Source organism: Oryctolagus cuniculus, chromosome X (genome assembly GCF_964237555.1).
Source record: "Oryctolagus cuniculus chromosome X, mOryCun1.1, whole genome shotgun sequence".
In the NCBI taxonomy this organism is placed as follows: Eukaryota; Metazoa; Chordata; class Mammalia; order Lagomorpha; family Leporidae; genus Oryctolagus; species Oryctolagus cuniculus.
In genome coordinates, this window is record NC_091453.1 from 95,558,500 (window position 1) to 95,578,385 (window position 19,886).

At 37.1% G+C, this 19,886-nt stretch overlaps 1 protein-coding gene across 3 annotated transcripts in view; it reads right to left on the reverse strand.

The window, feature by feature from the left end:
* The window catches only part of DIAPH2 (diaphanous related formin 2), a 938,294-nt gene that overhangs the window by 418,486 nt on the left and 499,922 nt on the right, over window positions 1-19,886 (reverse strand). The window lies entirely within an intron of this gene.

Here is a 19,886-nt window from a genome sequence, read left to right on the forward strand (position 1 = left end):
GATGTGAATAAGGCCTTAAATATCAACTTACAAATAACTTCATTAATCACAATCACTTCCCATTTTTAATATAAGGGAAGACCAGAATAAGGAAATAGAATGGAGATGATTAACTGATTATGGTTCTTAGAGATGCAAGCAAAAATGCTGTTTATAGATATATATTTTACTTCATATAGGATCATGTTTAGAGAGATGCTATTCTACCTTGATTAATATCCATAGAAAATTAAATCATATTTTATAAAATATTTGAATTACACAAGCACTTAATATCACAGTAAGGCTTAGCATATACTTTCATATGCTAAGTACTCCAAATGAAAGCAAATCTTAGACAAATAATTAGTTTGGAGAAGAGAATTATACATATAACACAAAATAAAAATGTTAATTATTTGACCCTGCTATATACTTTGTTTGGTGATTTGGTCAAGTAGAATAAACTCTTTATACTTCCTTCCAAATTTAATTGATGCTCTTGAATCAAAATTACAGCTAATTCTGTAACTAGTATTTTCCATGTGAGTGTCAGTGGTATAATACTGCTGATGGTGGAAATGAAACCAATTCAGGGAATCATGTCTGGTAAGAATAATAGATGTAAATAGTTTCAAATTATCATATATATTAGGCTTAATATCTGCATACAAATACAAATCCTCTTGTTTTTGCAATTTTTCTCCCAACTAGTGGTTTCCTCATTTACCAGTCATGTCATACTCCTAATCCAGTATACACTTAAGACCCATATAATTCCAGAATCTTTTCCTTTCTGGTCTCACATCATGATTCCTCGACATCTTATAAAAAGAGATCCTGTACAAGGAAAGATTCAAATTGTGTCCAAAAACCATTTAAAAAGAAAAACCCTTTCAAGGCTAACCAATATACTTCTTTCTGGAGGATATTTCCAGATTTTTCATTTTTCTTGAATTTTTTAATTACCTATTTTCATTTTATTTGACACAGAGAGAGAGATTGATTTTCTATCTGTTGGTTCAGTCTCCAAATGCCTGCAACAATCAGGATTGTGCCAGGTCACAGCTCCAAGGAACTCAATCCGGGCCTCCTACATGGGTGGCAGGGACCCATGTATTTGAGCCTTCATCTGCTAAATTCCCAGGAGGTGAATTAGCAGGAAGCTGGATTGGAAGCAGAGCCAGAACTCAAATCAGGCACTCCAATACAGAAGGCAGGCATCCCAAGCAGCAGTTTAACCACTGTGCCAAATGCTTGCCCCTATTATTGTTGTATTTATTAAAGGTCTGACAACACGGGTAATTATGTAATCTACATTCCTGCTTTTATAAAACAGGAAATCATAAAAAGAGAAAAATTTAAAAGTTAAAAACCAACAATGACTTTTGCCATTCCTCTTCAGGAGAGGATTATATAATCCATATAAAACTTCCGATGCTGTACCAACTGTAATTGAAGATTGGTTAGTTATCTGAATGCAGAAAGAATTTATTGGGTACACAATGGAATTTCACTTTACTAGATTTTTATCTTGGTAAATAGCATTTCTCAAGTCAAGCAATTAGCTGGGCTGGCATTTGGCTCACAACTTTCAGACAGAACAGCTGTCTAACTCCATTGTTAGCAATGCAAAAACATTAGAGACGGGGTGCTCACTGCCACATGGCAATTCTGTCAAGCCTTAGAAGATGTTACACCAATTATTACCACACAACCCTTGTTTATATCCACTTGACCCACACACGTGTTTAAACTGCATCCATTTCCTGAAATTACCTGCCTGTTTCAATTGCCTTCAGCATAATTATATTTCAGTGCATGCACATATAATCAGAACACAGACACATACATTTGTCTCTCTTTTAAAAAAGGAACACAAAAAGGCTGCTGATAACAAATAGGTATTTTGAACATGCACTGAAGAGACCTTAAACATTAAAAAGTAGCATGAGGAACATGTGGTAGTATAAAGCTGGAAAAATGGTGTCAGTTTTCCTCAATGAATTTTTGTAAGGATATCAATTAGATCCTACTTTTGAAGATATTGGTACTGGGGACTTTAAAAATAAAATATATATAATAGAAAACACAAGAATTTCAAGGTGATGAATGTTTGCACACTTTGACAGCCTCTAAATCCGAGAACACTGCATAGTATTTTGCATTTGTTAATCTCCCAATAACTATGTATGGAGTTTTACAATGATCAACAGTTTATACAGGGGCCACCGCTGTGGCATAGCTGGTAAAGCCGTCGCCTGCAGTGCCTGCATCCCATATGAGTGCCGGTTCGAGTCCTGCCTGCCTGCTCCATTTCTGATACAGCTCTCTGCTGTGGCCTGGGAAGGCAGTAGAAGATGGCCCAAGTCCTTGGGCCCCTGCACTCACACGGGAGACCAGAGGAAGCTCCTGGCTCCTCGCTTCGGATTGGCACAGCTCTGGTCGTTGTGGTCATCTGGGGAGTGAACCAGCAAATGGAAGACCTCTCTCTCTCTGCCTCTGCCTCTCTATAACTTTGCCTTTCAAATAAATAAATAAAATCTTTAAAAAAAGTTTATAGAGAGGGAGGGCATTGTGGTACAGCAGTTTAAGTGGCCCCTTGTGATGCCCACATTGCATATGGGGTGTCATTTCAAATCTGGGCTACTCTGCTTCTAATCCATTTTCCTGTTAATGCACTTGGGAAGGCAGTAGATGATGGCCCAGGCATTTGGGTCCCAGGAACGTACAAGACCCAATGGACCTCCTGGCTCATGGCTTCAACCTAGCCTAGCCCTCGCTAGTGCAGTCAGTTGGGGAATGAACCAGCAGATGAAAGATGGTTCCTCTCTTTCTCCATCTCTCCTGCATCCCTTTTCTGTCACTCTGTTTTCAAACAAATAAGTAAATAAAATCTTTTTAAAAAGGGTTTATTGAGAAAGATGGTTAATTTTCAGGTCTATTTTATTTATTTTTACCTTTTATTTTTATTTCTTTGAAATAAAAATTCGAATAAAAATTTGAAAGGCAAAGCAATGGAGAGAGAGAGAAAAGAGGGAGAGAGAGAGAGAGAGAGAAATCTTTCACTGTTGGTTTACTCTGAAAATGCCTGCAACAGCCAGGGATGGGTCAGGCAAAAGCCAGGAGCCAGAAACTCCATTGGGGGTCTCCCATGTGGGTTGCAGTGGCCCATTGGGCCATCTTCCACTGCTTCCCAAGGTGTGTAATAGCAGGAAGGTAGGTTGGGAGAAGAGGTGGGACCTGAACCCAGGTACTCCAATATGAGAAGCAAGTGTCCAAAGCAATGGCTTAACCAATATGTCACATGCCTGCCCCTTCAGGGCTATTTCATTATATGTATGTATATACATGTGTACAGATGTGTATATATACATACAGATACACGTGTGAATGCATATTAGGATTTTTTTTCTTTTAAAACATAAGCCCCTTCACAGATTATATGAACAGTATACTCTATGCATACAGAACAATATTTGATTTATCTTGATAAAGCATATCTGAAAGATGTACCTATCCACTATTTCCATTTGCAATCAAATTAAATTACTCTACATGCTGCTAGTAACCAAGGCAAGACCTTTTTATGCTCTCTCAGAAGGGTGTCCTACATTTAATTCACTTAAAAACATCCTATGGCTGACCTGCATGACCAGACCCAGGCTTCAGTATTTCAGCCCCTTCTATTATCCATCTACACTGACTCTCTTGGACATCTTGTCCATTCACATGGATTTAAATAATACCTACATGCTCATGATTCTCATTTCTATCTCTAGCCCCAATATCTTCTTGAAGTCTAAATTCTCATATCTAACTGCCTACTTGACATCTCCATTTAGAATATATAAGAGGCATCTAAAACACAATATTCCAAATTTGAGCTTCTGATATATCCAACTCCCAAATCTGGTTCTTCCCCAATTTTCTTCATTGCAATTGATGACAAACCCATCTTTTCTGAGTTGTTCTGGCCATAACCTTTGGAGTCCTAATCAAAGAAATTTTACTCTAATGTTCCACATTTTGTTTATCAGCAAATGCACTTAGCTTTATCTTTAAATAGGTTACTTCCCATAGCCTTCACCACAGTCACTTCAATCCACGCAACATCTTTTCTCAGTTGGTATACTCCTGATGTCCCTCTGTTCTAGCCTTACTGCAATCTACTTCTCTAAAGAGAACCCTGAATGACTTTTTGAAATTTAAATCAGATGTTATGGTTCCCATACTATCAACTTGTTTATTACTTTTTAGCAAATTCTGAATAAAATTCAATGTTCATTTCAGGGCCTACAATGTCATACCTGACTTTGTGCCTAACTATACCTCTGACTTCCTTTCCTATCATTCTCCCCCTCATTTACATTGCTGTAGCCACTCTTATTCTTCCTCACATACATTAAATAGTACAAGACTCAGGGCCTTTAGCATTTGCGCTTGGATTGCTTGTCTTTCATCAAGATATGAACACGGTTGGTTATTTAATTTAAATCATTTCTGTTTAATCATAACATCCTCCAAGAGGTCTCCCTGACTGCTACATGTAATATAGCGCCCTCTATCATGCTCTGTTCCCTTGCCTTGATGCATTTTTCTTCATAGCAATTATGAGTCAAGGGAATTATACATACTTGTCTTTTTCTCCCATGAAAATAAGAGCTTCTTGTTCATTCCTATAGTCCAACTGTCTAGAATAATGCTAGGCATATGACAGGAACTCAAAATTACTTGTTCAGAAAATGAATGAATGAATGAATGAACTGTAGGATGAATAATATGCTACAGTCAATTTATGATTATAAGACATTCAATCCTCATTATCCTTGGATTACATATTTGAAAATTTGCCTACTTGCTAAACATCTATCTGTCACTTCAATCAATATTTGTAGTGATTCTATGGACATGCAGATGTGCAGAGTGGTGAAAAATTTCAATTATCCCAGGATGCTCAGGTGATGCTTTGACTTCTTGCTTCATATTTCACACTGTAAGCAACTGTACTTTGTATGGTCTATTTAGTGCCATGCTTTTCTCATGTTTTGTGTTGTTCTGGGTAAGCCTGTTGTTTATAATGGCTCCCATATAGGGTACTGAAATCTCATCTGGTGTTACTAAGAATGAACAGGCTGAGATGTGCCTTCTAGAAGAAATACGTATGCTAGATGGCCTTCATTAAAACATAAGTTACAGTGCTGGTCTAGGTTCAATTTAATGAACAAAAATATTCATTAGATATGGTAGTTTTCAACAGAAATACACACGAAACAAGGTTATGTATTCATCAGCTGATGAAAATGTCACGAGAAGCTCACAAGAACATTGCCTTTTATACTTCCTAGGAGCAATGGATTAGTATTCAATAATTCAGGGTTTGTGGTAATTTTATGGAACATAACTACCGCAGAGAATCAACTGCTTATACCACATAAAAATATATAAAATTGCTAAGTATGATTAAATTTTTAATTCTTTATATATGATCTAAAATTTATTATATTATTTGTATTTGTCATGTCATTAGAGTCTAAAAAATTCTTATTTATAAAATTTGCTGTGAATTTCTGAATATTAAAACAAACTGAAAATTTTCAATTAATTTGAGGCTCTTGATATATTTTGCTTTTGAAAAAATTGTAGTCATTTTAAACTTGGACCACAAATACCTATTTCCACTGGATCCCCTGTACCAGCACTGAGTATATGATATAGTTTCATTTTTTAAACCACTGCTAATTTGATTATTGAAACTTTAAAAAATATTTATTTATCTGAAAGAGTTACAGTGAGGGATGGCGCCGCGGCTCACTATGCTAATCCTCCGCCTGCAGCACCGGCACCCCGGAATTTAGTCCCGGTTGGGGTGCCGGATTCAGTCCCGGTTGCTCCTCTTCCAATCCAGCTCTATGCTGTGGCCTGGAAGTGCAGTGGAGGATGGCTCAAGTCCTTGGGCCCTGCACCCCCATGGGAGACCAGGAGGAAGCATCTGGCTCCTGGCTTCGGATCGGTGCAGTGCGCCGGCTGCATTGCGCCAGACATAGCGGCCACATGGGGGGTGAACCAACAGAAAAAGGAAGACCTTTCTCTCTGTCTCTCTCTCTCTCACTGTCTAACTCTGCCTGTCAAAAAAAAAGTTACAGTGAGAAAGGGAGAGACAGAGAGAGAGAGGAAAGAGATTTTCCATCCACTGGTTCACTCCCCAAGTTGTCTCAATGACTAGGACTGGGCCGGGCCAAAGCCAGGAGCCAGAAGCTTCATCCGGGTCTCCCATGTGGGTACAGGGGCCTAAGGATTTGGGCCATCTTCTGCTGCTTTCTCAGGCCATAGCAGAGAGCTGGATTGGAAATAGAGCAGCCGGGACTGAACTGGTGCCCATATGGGATGCCGGCACTGCAGAAGGCGGCTTAACCTGCTGTGCCAGTGGCCCCTGATGAATGAAACTTGCATTCTATTGTTTTATGTTCACTTCTTCCATTTTTGGTGAGGATGAACATTTTTTCATATGTTTGCCTTCTGAGAATGTTCTATCCATGTGCAAATTGTCCATTTAAGAGTTAAGAATTACCTCTATTGAATTTCTAAGCTGTGATATCAATTGAGGTAATTAATAGAAACATCTGAAATAATTCATTTTCTTCTGAAGACCATCTGTTAAATGTGGTTTCTAATGGTAAATGAACTCATGATTAAATGTATAAATTATTTCAAAGCATATACAGAGTTCCAGAGAATAGGTAAATGAACAAAACTGACATATTTAAAACAAGATACACAAATGTGCAACTTAGGGACTGTGGGTCCCTATATTTGCATAGCTAAATAAACATGTGTTTGGTTGACAACCATAACCCTCAAAGAGGGTAGGTAATGGAGATATTTATTCTGTGCTCATCATCAGAATGTGTTATTATTCTCGATGGACAGATACAGAGGAAAATCAATTGAATATCTAAATCCTACTGGTATTAGTTTTATATATTTAACAGTTTACTGTAGTTTTAGAGTAAAGTATTGCTTGTATTTGTATGATTTCATTGGATATTTATAATTATAATAATATTCCCATTAAAATATAAAATTCACTAAAGTTTATATTTATTAGCTTATCTTAACTTTTGACAAAAATTGCAGATATTTCTCAGCTGTTTTTTACATCACTGTCAGTAACACTGTAGTAGAAAGAACAAGATATATACAAAGAATCTTTTAAAAGTTCATGGAAAAACATAGTATAAAAAATGTAAATTCAAAATATGCCAGGGGACTCCAATTCATTCCCATCAAGGTGGCATGTACCAATGCCATCTCACTAGTCAAAGTAATTAATTTCTGTTCACAATTGATCATAATGATAGGGCTAAGAGTCAAAGGGATCACACAAACAAGACTAGTGTCTGCAAATACTAACTGATAGAATAAAAAAGGGAGAGAATGATCCAACATGGGAAGCGGGATACAGAGAAGACTCATAGAATGGCAGATGTCCTAAACAGCACTCTGGCCTCAGAAGCAGCCCTTAAGGCATTCTGATGTGGCTGAAGAGCCCATGAGAGTATTTCAGGCATGGAAAGCCAAGGCACTCTGGCAAAAAAAAAAAAAAAAAAAAACAAAACCAAACAAACCTAAATGAAAGATCTCTGCAATTGAGATCCTAGCGGAAAGAACAGGCCATCAAAGAAGGAGGTACCTTTCTCTGAAGGGAGGAGAGAACTTCCACTTTGACTATGACCTTGTCTAAATAAGATCAGAGTTGGTGAACTCAAAAGGCTTCCATAGCCTTGGCAACTCATGCTAGAGCCTAGGGAGATTACTGACACCATCAACAGAATGTCAAATTGTTAAGTCAACAACAGGAGTCACTGTGCACTTACTCCTCATGTAGGATTTCTGTCCTTATTGTGTTGTACAATGTGAATAAATGCTATAACTAGTACTCAAACAGTATTTTACACTTTGTGTTTCTGTGTGGGTGCAAACTGCTGAAATCTTTACTTAATATATGCTAAATCAATCTTCTGTATATAAAGAGAATTGAAAATGAATCTTGATGTGAACGGAATGGGAGAGGGAGCAGGAGAGGGGAGGGTTGTAGGTGGGAGGGATGTTATGGGGGGGGCCACTGTAATCCATAAGCTGTACTTTGGAAATTTATATTTATTAAATAAAAGTTAAAAAATGTAAATTCAAATGTTTTGCACCAAAATTAACTTTTCTTTTAATTTATAAATTTAGGAAAGAGAGAGAGAGACACAGAGAGAGAGAAAGAAAGAGAGAGAAAGATCTACCAGTCTACACCCCAGATGCGTACAATGGCTGGTGGGACCAAAGCCCAGAGCCAGGAACTGAATTCAGGTCTTCTACATGGAAGGCAGGAACCCAATTAATTGCATCATCACAGCCTCCCAGTTTTTACATGAGTGGGAAGCTAGAATCAGTAGCCAGACCTAGGAATGGAACCCAGGGACTCTGATGGGGGATACGGGTGTCTTAATCACTAGGCCAAACACCTGCCCCTAAATTTATCTTTTAATTCCATTTTCCACTAACTTTTTGAAATACCATTTTAGAAGTAGACAAAAATCTTAGTTTTTATGTAATTGTGTGATCATGAGTACTTTACTTGACTTTTCTGTGACTAAAATTTCCTTCTCTCAAAAAACCATGCTTAATACAGTGCCTTGGCATAGCTCTTTGTAAACTGTAGTGATTATTGTCACTATTAGGTATCAGAAATTATGTAGCCAAATAAAGAAATAGTAAATAGTATTAGCTTTGGATATTCTGCTACAACTGAAAGCAAAATCCACTCTTTTAAATTGCACATAAAATACTTTTATTAGTTATAATAATCTTTTAAATCTAGACCTTTATTTTTTTCTAACCTTTTATTATTATTACTCAACTACTCAATTAAATACTATATGCCTTTTTCTTTTCTTCCTTGTTTATATATACTAAAAACAAATATCATAACAAAATAGAATATTAAAAATTTTATGACCCACCCTTGAGTGTAGCACAATTATTCTTGCATAAAAGCATGGAGATTACTCAAAATAATGTGAGCTTTGTGACTATATTTTCAGTCTCATTTGTTAAAAGTTTCCAAAATGGAAAAGAGTAAAAGAACATGTAAAGAAAATAAAATTAATGACATCATATATTACTTCTGAAAGCTTTATAATTTAACAAGTGAATCTTGGCCTACATTTTTAAAATTAGGCTGAAAAAATAAGAAAAACACGATCAAAATTAACTGGAATTAATATCCTCATGCTAGCTTGAATAATAAACCATTATTCATATATAACACCTTTTTCCTAAGGCATTTCTACATTGAATATAATTTTATTACCATAATCACCTTGAGGAAAAGGCTAAATATTACCATCTTCAGTTTTTTAAAATAAGAAATATACAAATGAGTAAAAAGACACTAAGAAATGGCCAAATTATAATAAAACAAGCAGCTAGTAACAAGGATAAAACTACAATGTATATGTAATGATTCTTATCCCTAGACATATTATTTTTAGCATATGTTTCTTGCAGCTATGACTAGATTAGAATCCTCTGCCACCTAGCTTTTACTTTCCAATAAGATTGAGGGATGTCTCCTTACTAATTTAATGAATCTTCATATAAAAATGTCCATTTCTTTCCAACTGTTTTATGTGCAAATTGTTAAAGATTTTGAGTTATGTAAATCGGCACAAGAAAGTACTATATTTTCTTTTTACTGAGTTGACTACATCAACTTACAGATTTCAAATTCCAGCAAAGGACCTCAATCAATTTTCAAGAAACTATCAGTTGTAGCCACTAAGACTTGGTCTTTGTGTTCAAGTCAGCATAACAGGAGAATGTAGGCAACTGATTAGGTAACTCTGATATTATTCTGGTACTCTTTTGAAATTTCTAACAACTACATCCCTAAACTAGGTTCTGCCTTATTGACAGCTATATCAGACAGACTGGCAGTGGTACAAACTGCACTAATGGTAAGCAAGTTGATGGTCAGATTCTGTGTATTTTCCTCAGTGGTACAAAGAAAGCTCCATTCAGGGCCTGGTCTACCTTTTCCTTTCCTTTTTAACTTTATTTATCTATTTTTGTTTTATTTGAAAAGCAGAGGCCAAAAGCGAGAGAGAGAGAGAGAGAAATCTTGTATCCAGTGGTTCACTCCCCAAATGCCTGCAACAGCTGGGGCAAAGCCAGGAGCCTCCAACTAAGTTTAGGTCTTCCACACGGGTGGCAGTCATCACCTGCTGCTTCTCAGGAAGTGCATCAGCAGGGAGCTGGATGGGAAGCAGAGGAGCTGGGACTCACACTGGCATTCCAACATGGGACGTGGGTGTCCCCAGGGGCATATTAACTGCTGTGCCAAACGCGTGCTCCATGATCCACCTTTTCTTATAAATCAGCTCCGGGAGCAGAAAGTGGGTTCTTCATTTCTGTCATTGTCCCTTTTCCTTTACTCTTTCTTTTCCACCTTGATAATACTATTCAACACCAGTCATTAACTTCTTGCATCAAATATGTCAGGAGTTGATCATACATATGTATGGTATATAATGTGTTTGGTGGGCTTTTTTCTGACTTCTTTTTCCTTTTTAATTAAGGAACGTGCAATGACCCAGTCATAGTCTAAAAGACGCTTTGATAAAATTCTTATGTGACATGCAACTTATTGAAAATCAATTACTTATAATATCATCAGATCAACTCTGACAGCAGCTGTCTATTCACATTACTATAATGCATGCGATTCTTATGACTAAGCATGGGTAAAAAGGACCTTATGAGTTAAAATGTAGCCCTTTCCTCACTTTGTGTTGTCATTGCATATTTTAAAAATTTGAATGAATGCTTTTTTTTTTTTTTTTTTTTGGCAGAGTGGATAGTGAGAGAGAGAGACAGAGAGAAAGATCTTCTTTATGCCGTTGGTTCACCCTCCAGTGGCCGCCACGGCTGGCGCGCTGCGGCCGGCGCACCATGCTGATCCGAAGGCAGGAGCCAGGTCTCCCATGGGGTGCAGGGCCCAAGCACTTGGGCCATCCTCCACTGCCTTCCTGGGCAACAGCAGAGAGCTGGTCTGGAAGAGGGGCAACCAGGACAGAATCCGGCGCCCCGACCGGGACTAGAACCCAGTGTGCCGGCGCCGCTAGGTGGAGGATTAGCCTAGTGAGCCAAGGCGCCGGCCATGAATGGCATTTAAAAGTTGCTTTGTTGAAGTATAACATCCATTCAGGAAAGTTCAAATAAGTGACCAGCTGAATGAATGGTCACATGTTACCTACAGTCCGATCAAGAAAGAGATCATGACCAGCTCATGAGAAGCCTTTGGATATTCCCATTTTCAGCCACTAGCCGTCACCAAAAGAGAGTAACCAGTTTGATTTTTAGCAACCTAAATGACTTCTGGCTTAATCATTTTTAAAGAATACCTTTTGAATATAGTTTTTTAATTGTTGCTTAATGGATAAATTAACATGAAACATCTATAAATATAATATAGTTCATCCATGCATCCAAAAAGTTTCACCTCGGGTGAAAAAAAGGCTGTAGCTAGCATCAGGTCGATATTTAATAAGCATTCACCAAACTGAATTTACTATGTCAATACTTTGTTAGATCTTGCCCTGTAAAAGCAGACTAATATATTCACACATTACTGAGAAAGCATCAAGTCAAGATGCAGTCATAAACACAGAAACTCTCATACTGTGGTTCCACCATTGCGGTGCAGTGGGTTAAACTACCACTTGCAATGTTGGCATCCTATAGCAGAGTGATGGTTAGAGTGTTGGGTGCCTCACTTCTGATCCAGCTCATCAATTAATGTACCTAAGGCGGCAGCAGTAGATGGTCCAAATGCTTGCGTCCCTGCTGCCCACATGGGAGACCTGGATGGAGTTCCTGGTTCCTGGCTTTTGCCTAACACAGCCATGGCAGTTGTGCCTATTTGGGGGAGTGTACCAGCGGATAGAAGATTTATCTGTGTCTCCCTCTGTCTTTCAAATAAGTAAATATTGAAAAAAAAAAAAAACTCTCACATTGCAATGCAAGAGATTGTAAGGTCAGATACCAAATTAAGAGGTTCAGATAAGTACTCTGGTAAAGGAGTGAAGACAGCATCCACTGAAAACTAGAAAGGTTAGCGATGCCTTTTTATACAATGGTGAGATTTAAGCTGGGCCATTGGAAGGATATGTAGAGCTGAAAAGTACAAAGAGAAGGGGGTAGCATTTCACTTTGGGAAAAACACAGAAAGTAGGCTTTGAACCAAGCAGGGTGAAGGTGTGAGATAGATAAGCTATGTATATAATTCTCTAGCAAAAAAGATTCTGGGTTGCAAAAGGTAAGGGACTCTGACAAATACCTAGAGAAGCATATAACAAATCATTGAATAATGTTGAAACAATGTATGCAAATCCAAGTAGCCTTGATCTCTATTTCCTTCCACTGCTACCTGAAGATATTAATGTTCTGATCCAATAGTTCCATCTAGGAATGAAAATGAACTAGTGTTGGGGCCAACACTGTGGGTAAAGCCTCCACCTTCAGTGCTGGCATCCCATTTGGGTACCAGTTCAAGAACCGGATGCTCCACTTCAGATCCAGCTCTCTGCTATGGCCTGGGAAAGCAGTAGAAAACGGCACAAGCCCTTGGGCCCCTGCACCCACGTGGGAGACCCAGAAGAAGCTCCTGGCTTCAGATTGACGCAGCTCTGGCCTTTGTGGCCAATTGGGGAGTGAACCAGAGAATGGAAGACCCCCCCCCCCCCCGCCTCTCTGTAACTCTTTTAAACAAATGAATACATCTTTAAAAAAAAGAAAATGAACTAGTGTTTATATATTATAAATTGAAAACACTGCTTGATAATGGCTAGATTATTTACCAGCAAGGAAAAAACATGGCTTTCTTTCCAAAGTCCTTTTGAAGAAGCATTGTATTAAAAATAGAATTTCTAGAGCTTATTCATCTTGCTTAACTGATGACAAAGCTCTAAAGATCATCTTACAACATTTAACTATAGTCAACAATGTTTTGTACATTTAGAAATTTAAGTGGGTAGAACTCATGTTAAGTGTTCATTCCACACTTAACAAAAAAATCTATGTATATTTTGGATCTCTTATTATTTATCTCATTTTTAAAGACACTTTTTTAAAAAATGACAAGTGACTTTGTGGGAACAAAGAAAAAAATTATAACAAATCAGAAAATTTTACATAGGTAAATAAATATTCGATTCCCTAAAACCTGATGCTATTCTCCTATATTTTTAACATATTTATGATATTGATTTGGCAGATCACAATTCATTCAGCAAAAAAAAGTATAAATTGTTTTAAACAGTATGTACAAAAATGTCCAAAGGAAGCTGAACAAATAGTTTGACTTTTTAATTAAAATTATGTAGTGGTAGGTGAACTCAGTTTTATTCAGACTATCAACATTTAAGTAAGGTCAAGAAATTCTACTGACATTTTGTCACACTGGTATATTATTCTTTACTTCTAAAAAGTAAGATTATAACTCAAAGTTTAAATCTCTTTAGAAATCCTTTAGTTTAACATTTTCACATCTTAGGCCTCATAAGTCACTATAAGTTAAATGCTCTAAAAACAATAGGATTTTGTTCCATAACACAAAGATTTTTCAATAAAACTAACAGTAGACAATATGAAAGTAATTTTTTCAGGCTTTAGAGTAAAAGATGGCAGTTATTTCAGCAGTTAGTTAGATATTACATTGCGACAGCCAACTCCCATTAGGTTCTATGAGACTAAGTCCCTACTGTTCATCATAAACCTTTTTTGTTTAGATCCTCTCCCTTATTAACTTGATTGCTTCCAATTTTAACTTTCTCTTTGAAAGAAGCAAAACGAGGACCAGAGAACACTGTTAAATTCTAGTGTCCTCCTTATTCAGGTTTACCTTGTTTATTTTATATTTATGATGAACAGTAATTTTAGGTTGCTATTTTCTGTTTATCAACTCCTCACAATGTTTTTTCAAATACGTCTGAAATATTAAAATGATATGCTATTACTTGGTTTAATAAACATTTATTGAGTACTTATATCTGTCTCAGATGCCGTACTAGTACTGAGACTCTAACGGCAAGTAAGACATAGTTCTTACAGCTAAGGAACCTAAACTAGGAGGTTCATTCAGAAGCAAACAATGAAATAAAAATGCAATTGTGGTACGTGTTATATTATTGAAAAGGATGAAATGTTGCTGGAACACAGAGGTTGGAGATGTTAATTCTGTCATAACAGAGCTAGAGAGACTGGACTACTACATAGAAGAAGTGGTATTTACAGTTTCAGTAGCCGTTTTATTTGGTCAGCATTTACTTTCTATATGTTTTCATATATGTGAACATGGACCTCTGTTGTATATTTTAGTTCACAAAGAGAGTAGATATGAAATTGATATATATGTAACAAAGTAACTCTGGACAAGGTCAGCACAAATATAGTGACTACCATCCAGCTGTAGGATCATGGATAATTCCTTCATCATTTGGGGTCTCAGTTTCTTCAACTGTAAAATGAAGTATTTGGACTAAATGCCATCTTGGGTCTATTTTAGCAGAGATTAGATGATCTCTAAAGCTTCTGGAAGCTCTGGAGTTCCTAAAATGGTTTATTTCCCCCGACTTATATATGCTATCACTTTTTTTTTTTTAATTTACTTCATAGATGTTTCCCTACATTTTCTTTAATCTGAAATTTCATCATTATTAATCCTGTGAAGAAGTCAGAGTGGATAACAGCTTATCAGCTACTAATATGACACAAAAATATGGCAGATAATACAAAGTATAGCTGATTATTAAAATTTAAAATTTATTCAATTCATAACAATTAACAGTGTTCATAGGAAACACAACTAGCTTATAGGATGGAACTAATTCAACTAAAGTGGAATCCATTTTGGATTTATGCAAAACCTTAGGATTAATAGTGCCTTCAAATATATTAATATAATCTGTCCCCTTTAAATGGAATAATTTTAATTAAACTTTAGTAACCCTTTTGGTTTAATCCCTGGAGCCAACCTATAAAACAGCAGAGGTTTTAAATCAAACATTTAAAAGCCTTAAAGCTGAAAGTTACAGTGACAGCGAAAGGGGGAAAATAATAAAGGATTTATCAACCATATCTAGTATACCAGCAACACTTTCTACAATATATACCCATGACAGATAAACTTATATATGTGCACACACACACACACACGTATATATAAAGTTAATCACTGGAAAAAAGGTAATGTGGTTTATCAGATGAATTTTCAATGCTTTACTAAGCAATGGAGTCTCTATTGTAACCATTTTTTTCTTCCTAAATACTTGTTGGTATGTGACATACGAATTCAAGGGCCTAAATATTTATAATTTAACCTAGAGTAAAATGACCAGAGCCATGTTATTTTATTAATTCCACTGGCAGTGAAGTTGCATTACTAGATTTTCTTCTGAGCTTCTTAAGTATTATAAAAGTATCTGTTAGGAAGGAAGGGATTCCCTCACCCTCCCTGTTTGCCTCTCCTATCGCTGCAATAATAACTAGCCAAATAGCTAAATAAACCCAGACCCAAACAAAATCATTCTCTAATTCTTCAGGCAATGTTTCATGAACTTTACCTACCAATGTATCCTAATGGAAGAGAAGACTGAACATGCACCCCTACGGATCTGCTGCAAGTGTGAAATTTCTTTGAAGTTATCTCTTATATTTAAAAAATTCATGTTTATCTTGCATTCTACTCCATAAAGTATATGTTTTAATGTAAAACTTGTGTGTTTTTCCTCAGTATCATTGAGTTACAGGGCTCTAGGAAAATATGCTAAGTTTATACCACAGCTGTGAATCTCCCAGGAACACCATTTCAGGTGCTAAGGTTTACAAAGAATAAAGGCGATTATAAAATAAACTTTTCTCTGGCTACCACATGGTATTCTCCTTTCATTTCTATTTATTTCAAACTGATTTTTCTTCCGTTGTCAGTAATTTTGAGACCTACAATTTTAGTACTGAACTAAAATAAATATGTTATTTTCTATATAAGACAGGAAATATCTTTATCAAAACAGGTAACTGGATTCTAATAATCCAAAAACATAGACACAGGTGTTAGTAGTCATACAACTGTCCTATAAATATAAGTAATACAATTCAATCATTAACTGCATTTGTTTTATTTTATGTATATCTATCCAGTTTTTTTTAAAAATAGGCACTTATCTGTTTTTTTGTTTTGAAGTGAAGGGAATCATTTAAAAAGGGGACAGTCTAGGGCTGGTGCTGCAAAGCCACCACCCACAATGCTGGCATCACTTATAGGCATTGGTTTGAGTCTGGGCTGTGTCACTAATGATCCAGCTCCCTGCTAATGGCCTGGGAAAAACAGCAAAAGATGGCCCAAGTGCTGGGCTCCTGCCACCCATGTGGGAGACCTGGATGAAGCTCCTGGTTTGGGCCTGGTCCAGCCCTGGCCATTGCGGCTATTTGGGGAGTGAAGCAGTAGATGGAAGATCTGTCTCTCCTTCTCTCTCTGTAACTCTGACTTTCAAATAAATAAATAAACATTTAAAAAATATAAAGGAGACAGTCCATCATCAAATAAAATGAATTATGTAATATTGACTTATTTTTCTTTTTCTTGCTGACTGTGAATATACATGTTACAAACAGTACTAAAGGTGACCAAACGTGATTCAAACAAGATTCATATATTAAACCAATAAGGCAAGTTAGACTCAAATAACCAAGGAAATGCGTTTAACTATAAATAAGAGGTAAGTGGTTTGACCTTTCATCATGTTTTGTTTCTTCTTGCAGACTAAATTCAAAATTATTTTCTCCTAAGTCTTTAGTAACAAAACAATTAAAAAGGAAGAAAAAAATGGAACCATATCCTTAAGAGCGATTTTACAAATGACAGTCAGTTGTCTTAGAGGACAGGGCAGGTAAGATTTCCAGGCAGGGGATGAAGCATGAAATTGTACAGAGTCAGGATTATTATAAAGGAATAAACATGGCTCAAGAGAATATATGTCAGAGTGCAGTGAAAAGAGAACTAGGAGGGAATGAAAGAAGGACGCAAGCAGGTAGAATGTGCCTAAGAACTTTCTGAGTTGAGAACTGTGCACCTGAATTTCACAGGGAAGGAAAAAGAACTAGTCAAACTTAACTTGAGAATGGGGATTGCTACAGCCGTAGCAGTGAAATGGGAAGAGGATTTCTGGCAACAGCATTTTGAATACACTAGCAGGAAGAATACATAAGAGCAGAAATAATCAAAATACGACAGAGAGATTTTGCTCTTGAAATGGATAGGCAGAAAGAAGCTGGCGATACTGTAAAAGAAAAATATGAAAGGATTTAGCAAAAGCCCAGGCATAAGGAACAAACAGAATTGAATATAACATATACTTATCGGAGAGTAGCGACCTATAAGATAGCAATATGATTTTTTCACTCTAATAAGACAACAGAAATAACTATAATATAATGGTATACCAATTACCATTGCCACTACTACCTTTACTAGCAAAGACAGTGGTATAGCAATAGCTGGATACTTAATATGTGTCAAGCAATTTATGGTACTTTTTATATATGAATACAATCTTATTACTATCACTCTCATTTTTCAAATAAAGAAATAAAACCTGGGAAGTTTAAATTACTAGCTCAAGGTCACAGAAGTAAATACTAGATTTCCAATTAGAAATTTATAGTACCTAACTCAAAAGTTTATGCTCTATAGTCTACCTTCATCAGTGGCAGTAGTGACTAAAAGTGTATGATATGATTTAAAGTCTCTCTTAACTATATAATGCACATGTAAAATCATATACATACAAGTATAGTTATGTATTTTGTTAAATGCCTATAGTTATATATACCATATACATAGACACAGACACACATACACACACACACACACACATACAAACTGTGAAGCATGTGTTAGAAACTTAATGTTCAAGGTAATTGTGTTGGGAGGAGGAGCCTAATGGGAGGTGTTTAGGTCATGAGGGCTTTACCCTCATGAATGGATCAATGCCAGTTATAAAAGAGTCAAGGCTATGAGTTCAATCTCTTATCCTGTCTCACCATGTGACACATTTTGTCATGTTATGATGTGAAAAGAAGTCCCTCATCAGATGTGGCTCCTTGATCTTGAACTTCTCAGCCTCCTGAACCTAAGAAATAAACTCTGTTCTTTATATATTATTCTACAATCTTAGTGTTCTATTATACTAACATAACATAAAAAGGACTGTCTCACACACACACACACGCACACGCACATATATAAACAGATATTTAGACTTAAAAATCAAAGATGGGTGGGTGTTTGGCCCAGCAGTTCAGATGCTCATGCTTTGTATCAAAGAGCCTGGGTTTGATATTATACCTACAATTCCTGACTCCAATTCCTGCTCATTCAGATCCTAGAAGGTGATGGCTCAAGTAATTGTGCTTATACCACTCAACTGGGAGATCTGGATTGAGTTCCTATCTCTCAGCTTTGGCCATGGCCAAGCCACAGTTGTTTCAGGCATTTAGAGAATGAACCAGTAGATGGGAGTTTTCTATCTCTGTCTGTCTCTACGTTTTTCTACCTCTCAAATAATAAAATAAACATTAAAGGTAAAATAATACTTCTCCACATATGGAGGCTCACTTTCAGAATAATTCCTTTGATTTCTCCTCTTAACACTTTCAACTTCTTGTAAGAGCAGACAATATTAGCTGATGGCCAGAGCTAATTACCTAGAATTAAAATCTTGGAGACCCATTTTATCTGCTCTCCTGTTTCTCACTGGTAACCAGTCTTGCCTATTCTATCCCTTCAATGTTGCCATACTGCCTATCACATGAATACCAGACCCATTAGCCTAACACTGAAGTCTCTCTGATGCCTACTTCCCTGCTCCAGTCTTGCAGTCGACTATTCCTCTCACCTGTCTTAAATATTCAGCCACTGTGCCTTGCTTGCGCTTTCTCCCTAGAAAGAAAACTTCTCATATTTTACCCTTTAGCCACTGTCACTCCCCCTCTTCGTGGAGGAACGACACAGGACCCTGCGCTGTTCTTTTGTCTGCTCGGCCCTCCCCAGGTTTGCTGCTGGTTCTTCCCGGGTTGGCTGGGAAGGGCGTGGAAGGGCGGTTCCCCCTGCCACTTTCCCCACTTCCGCGGGGGAGCGGCACACCACCGGCCGGCTCTCTCGGGGGCTGCACAGGTGTTCCTTCAGATAGATGTTCCTGGTGCATGTTGTCTCTCTCCTCCTTTATAGTCCTCTTCCACCAATCCCAACTCTGCTACCCACACGCCGAGTATGCTGCTCTCCTCCAATCAGGAGCAGGATCAGCTCCTGCAGGTCATCACTCAAGTTGGCAAGAGGCAGCTGCGTAGAAGCTGTTTCCTCCTCTCCCAGAGCCATATTGTGGGAGAGCAGATGCATAGAATAAGTCTTAATTCCAGTAACTTAGTCTAGTCCGAGTTGCTCCCCACAAGCCACGTCCACAAAGCCTTCTCTTGCCTACTCATTCAAAAGTACTACTCCCTCATCTAAACTACAGGATATTATCTTTTCATGTAGCAACATCTCACCTTTATCTCTGTTAAAGTTTCTATTTATCTCTTTTCTCACCTTCCAGATTTTAAACACACTCCAGCAAGAACTTCTCATAAAATAATTTTTGTATCAACAGAAGCCCCACAGTATGGTCCTTTTGCAAACAATATACCCTTCAGTGTTTATCAAATGAAAGAATGAACATATCTGATCAGAGGTATGAAAGTTTCAATACCTAGCAGGATTAAAAATGAAGATAAAAACAGATATTGAAATGCACTAAACTGTC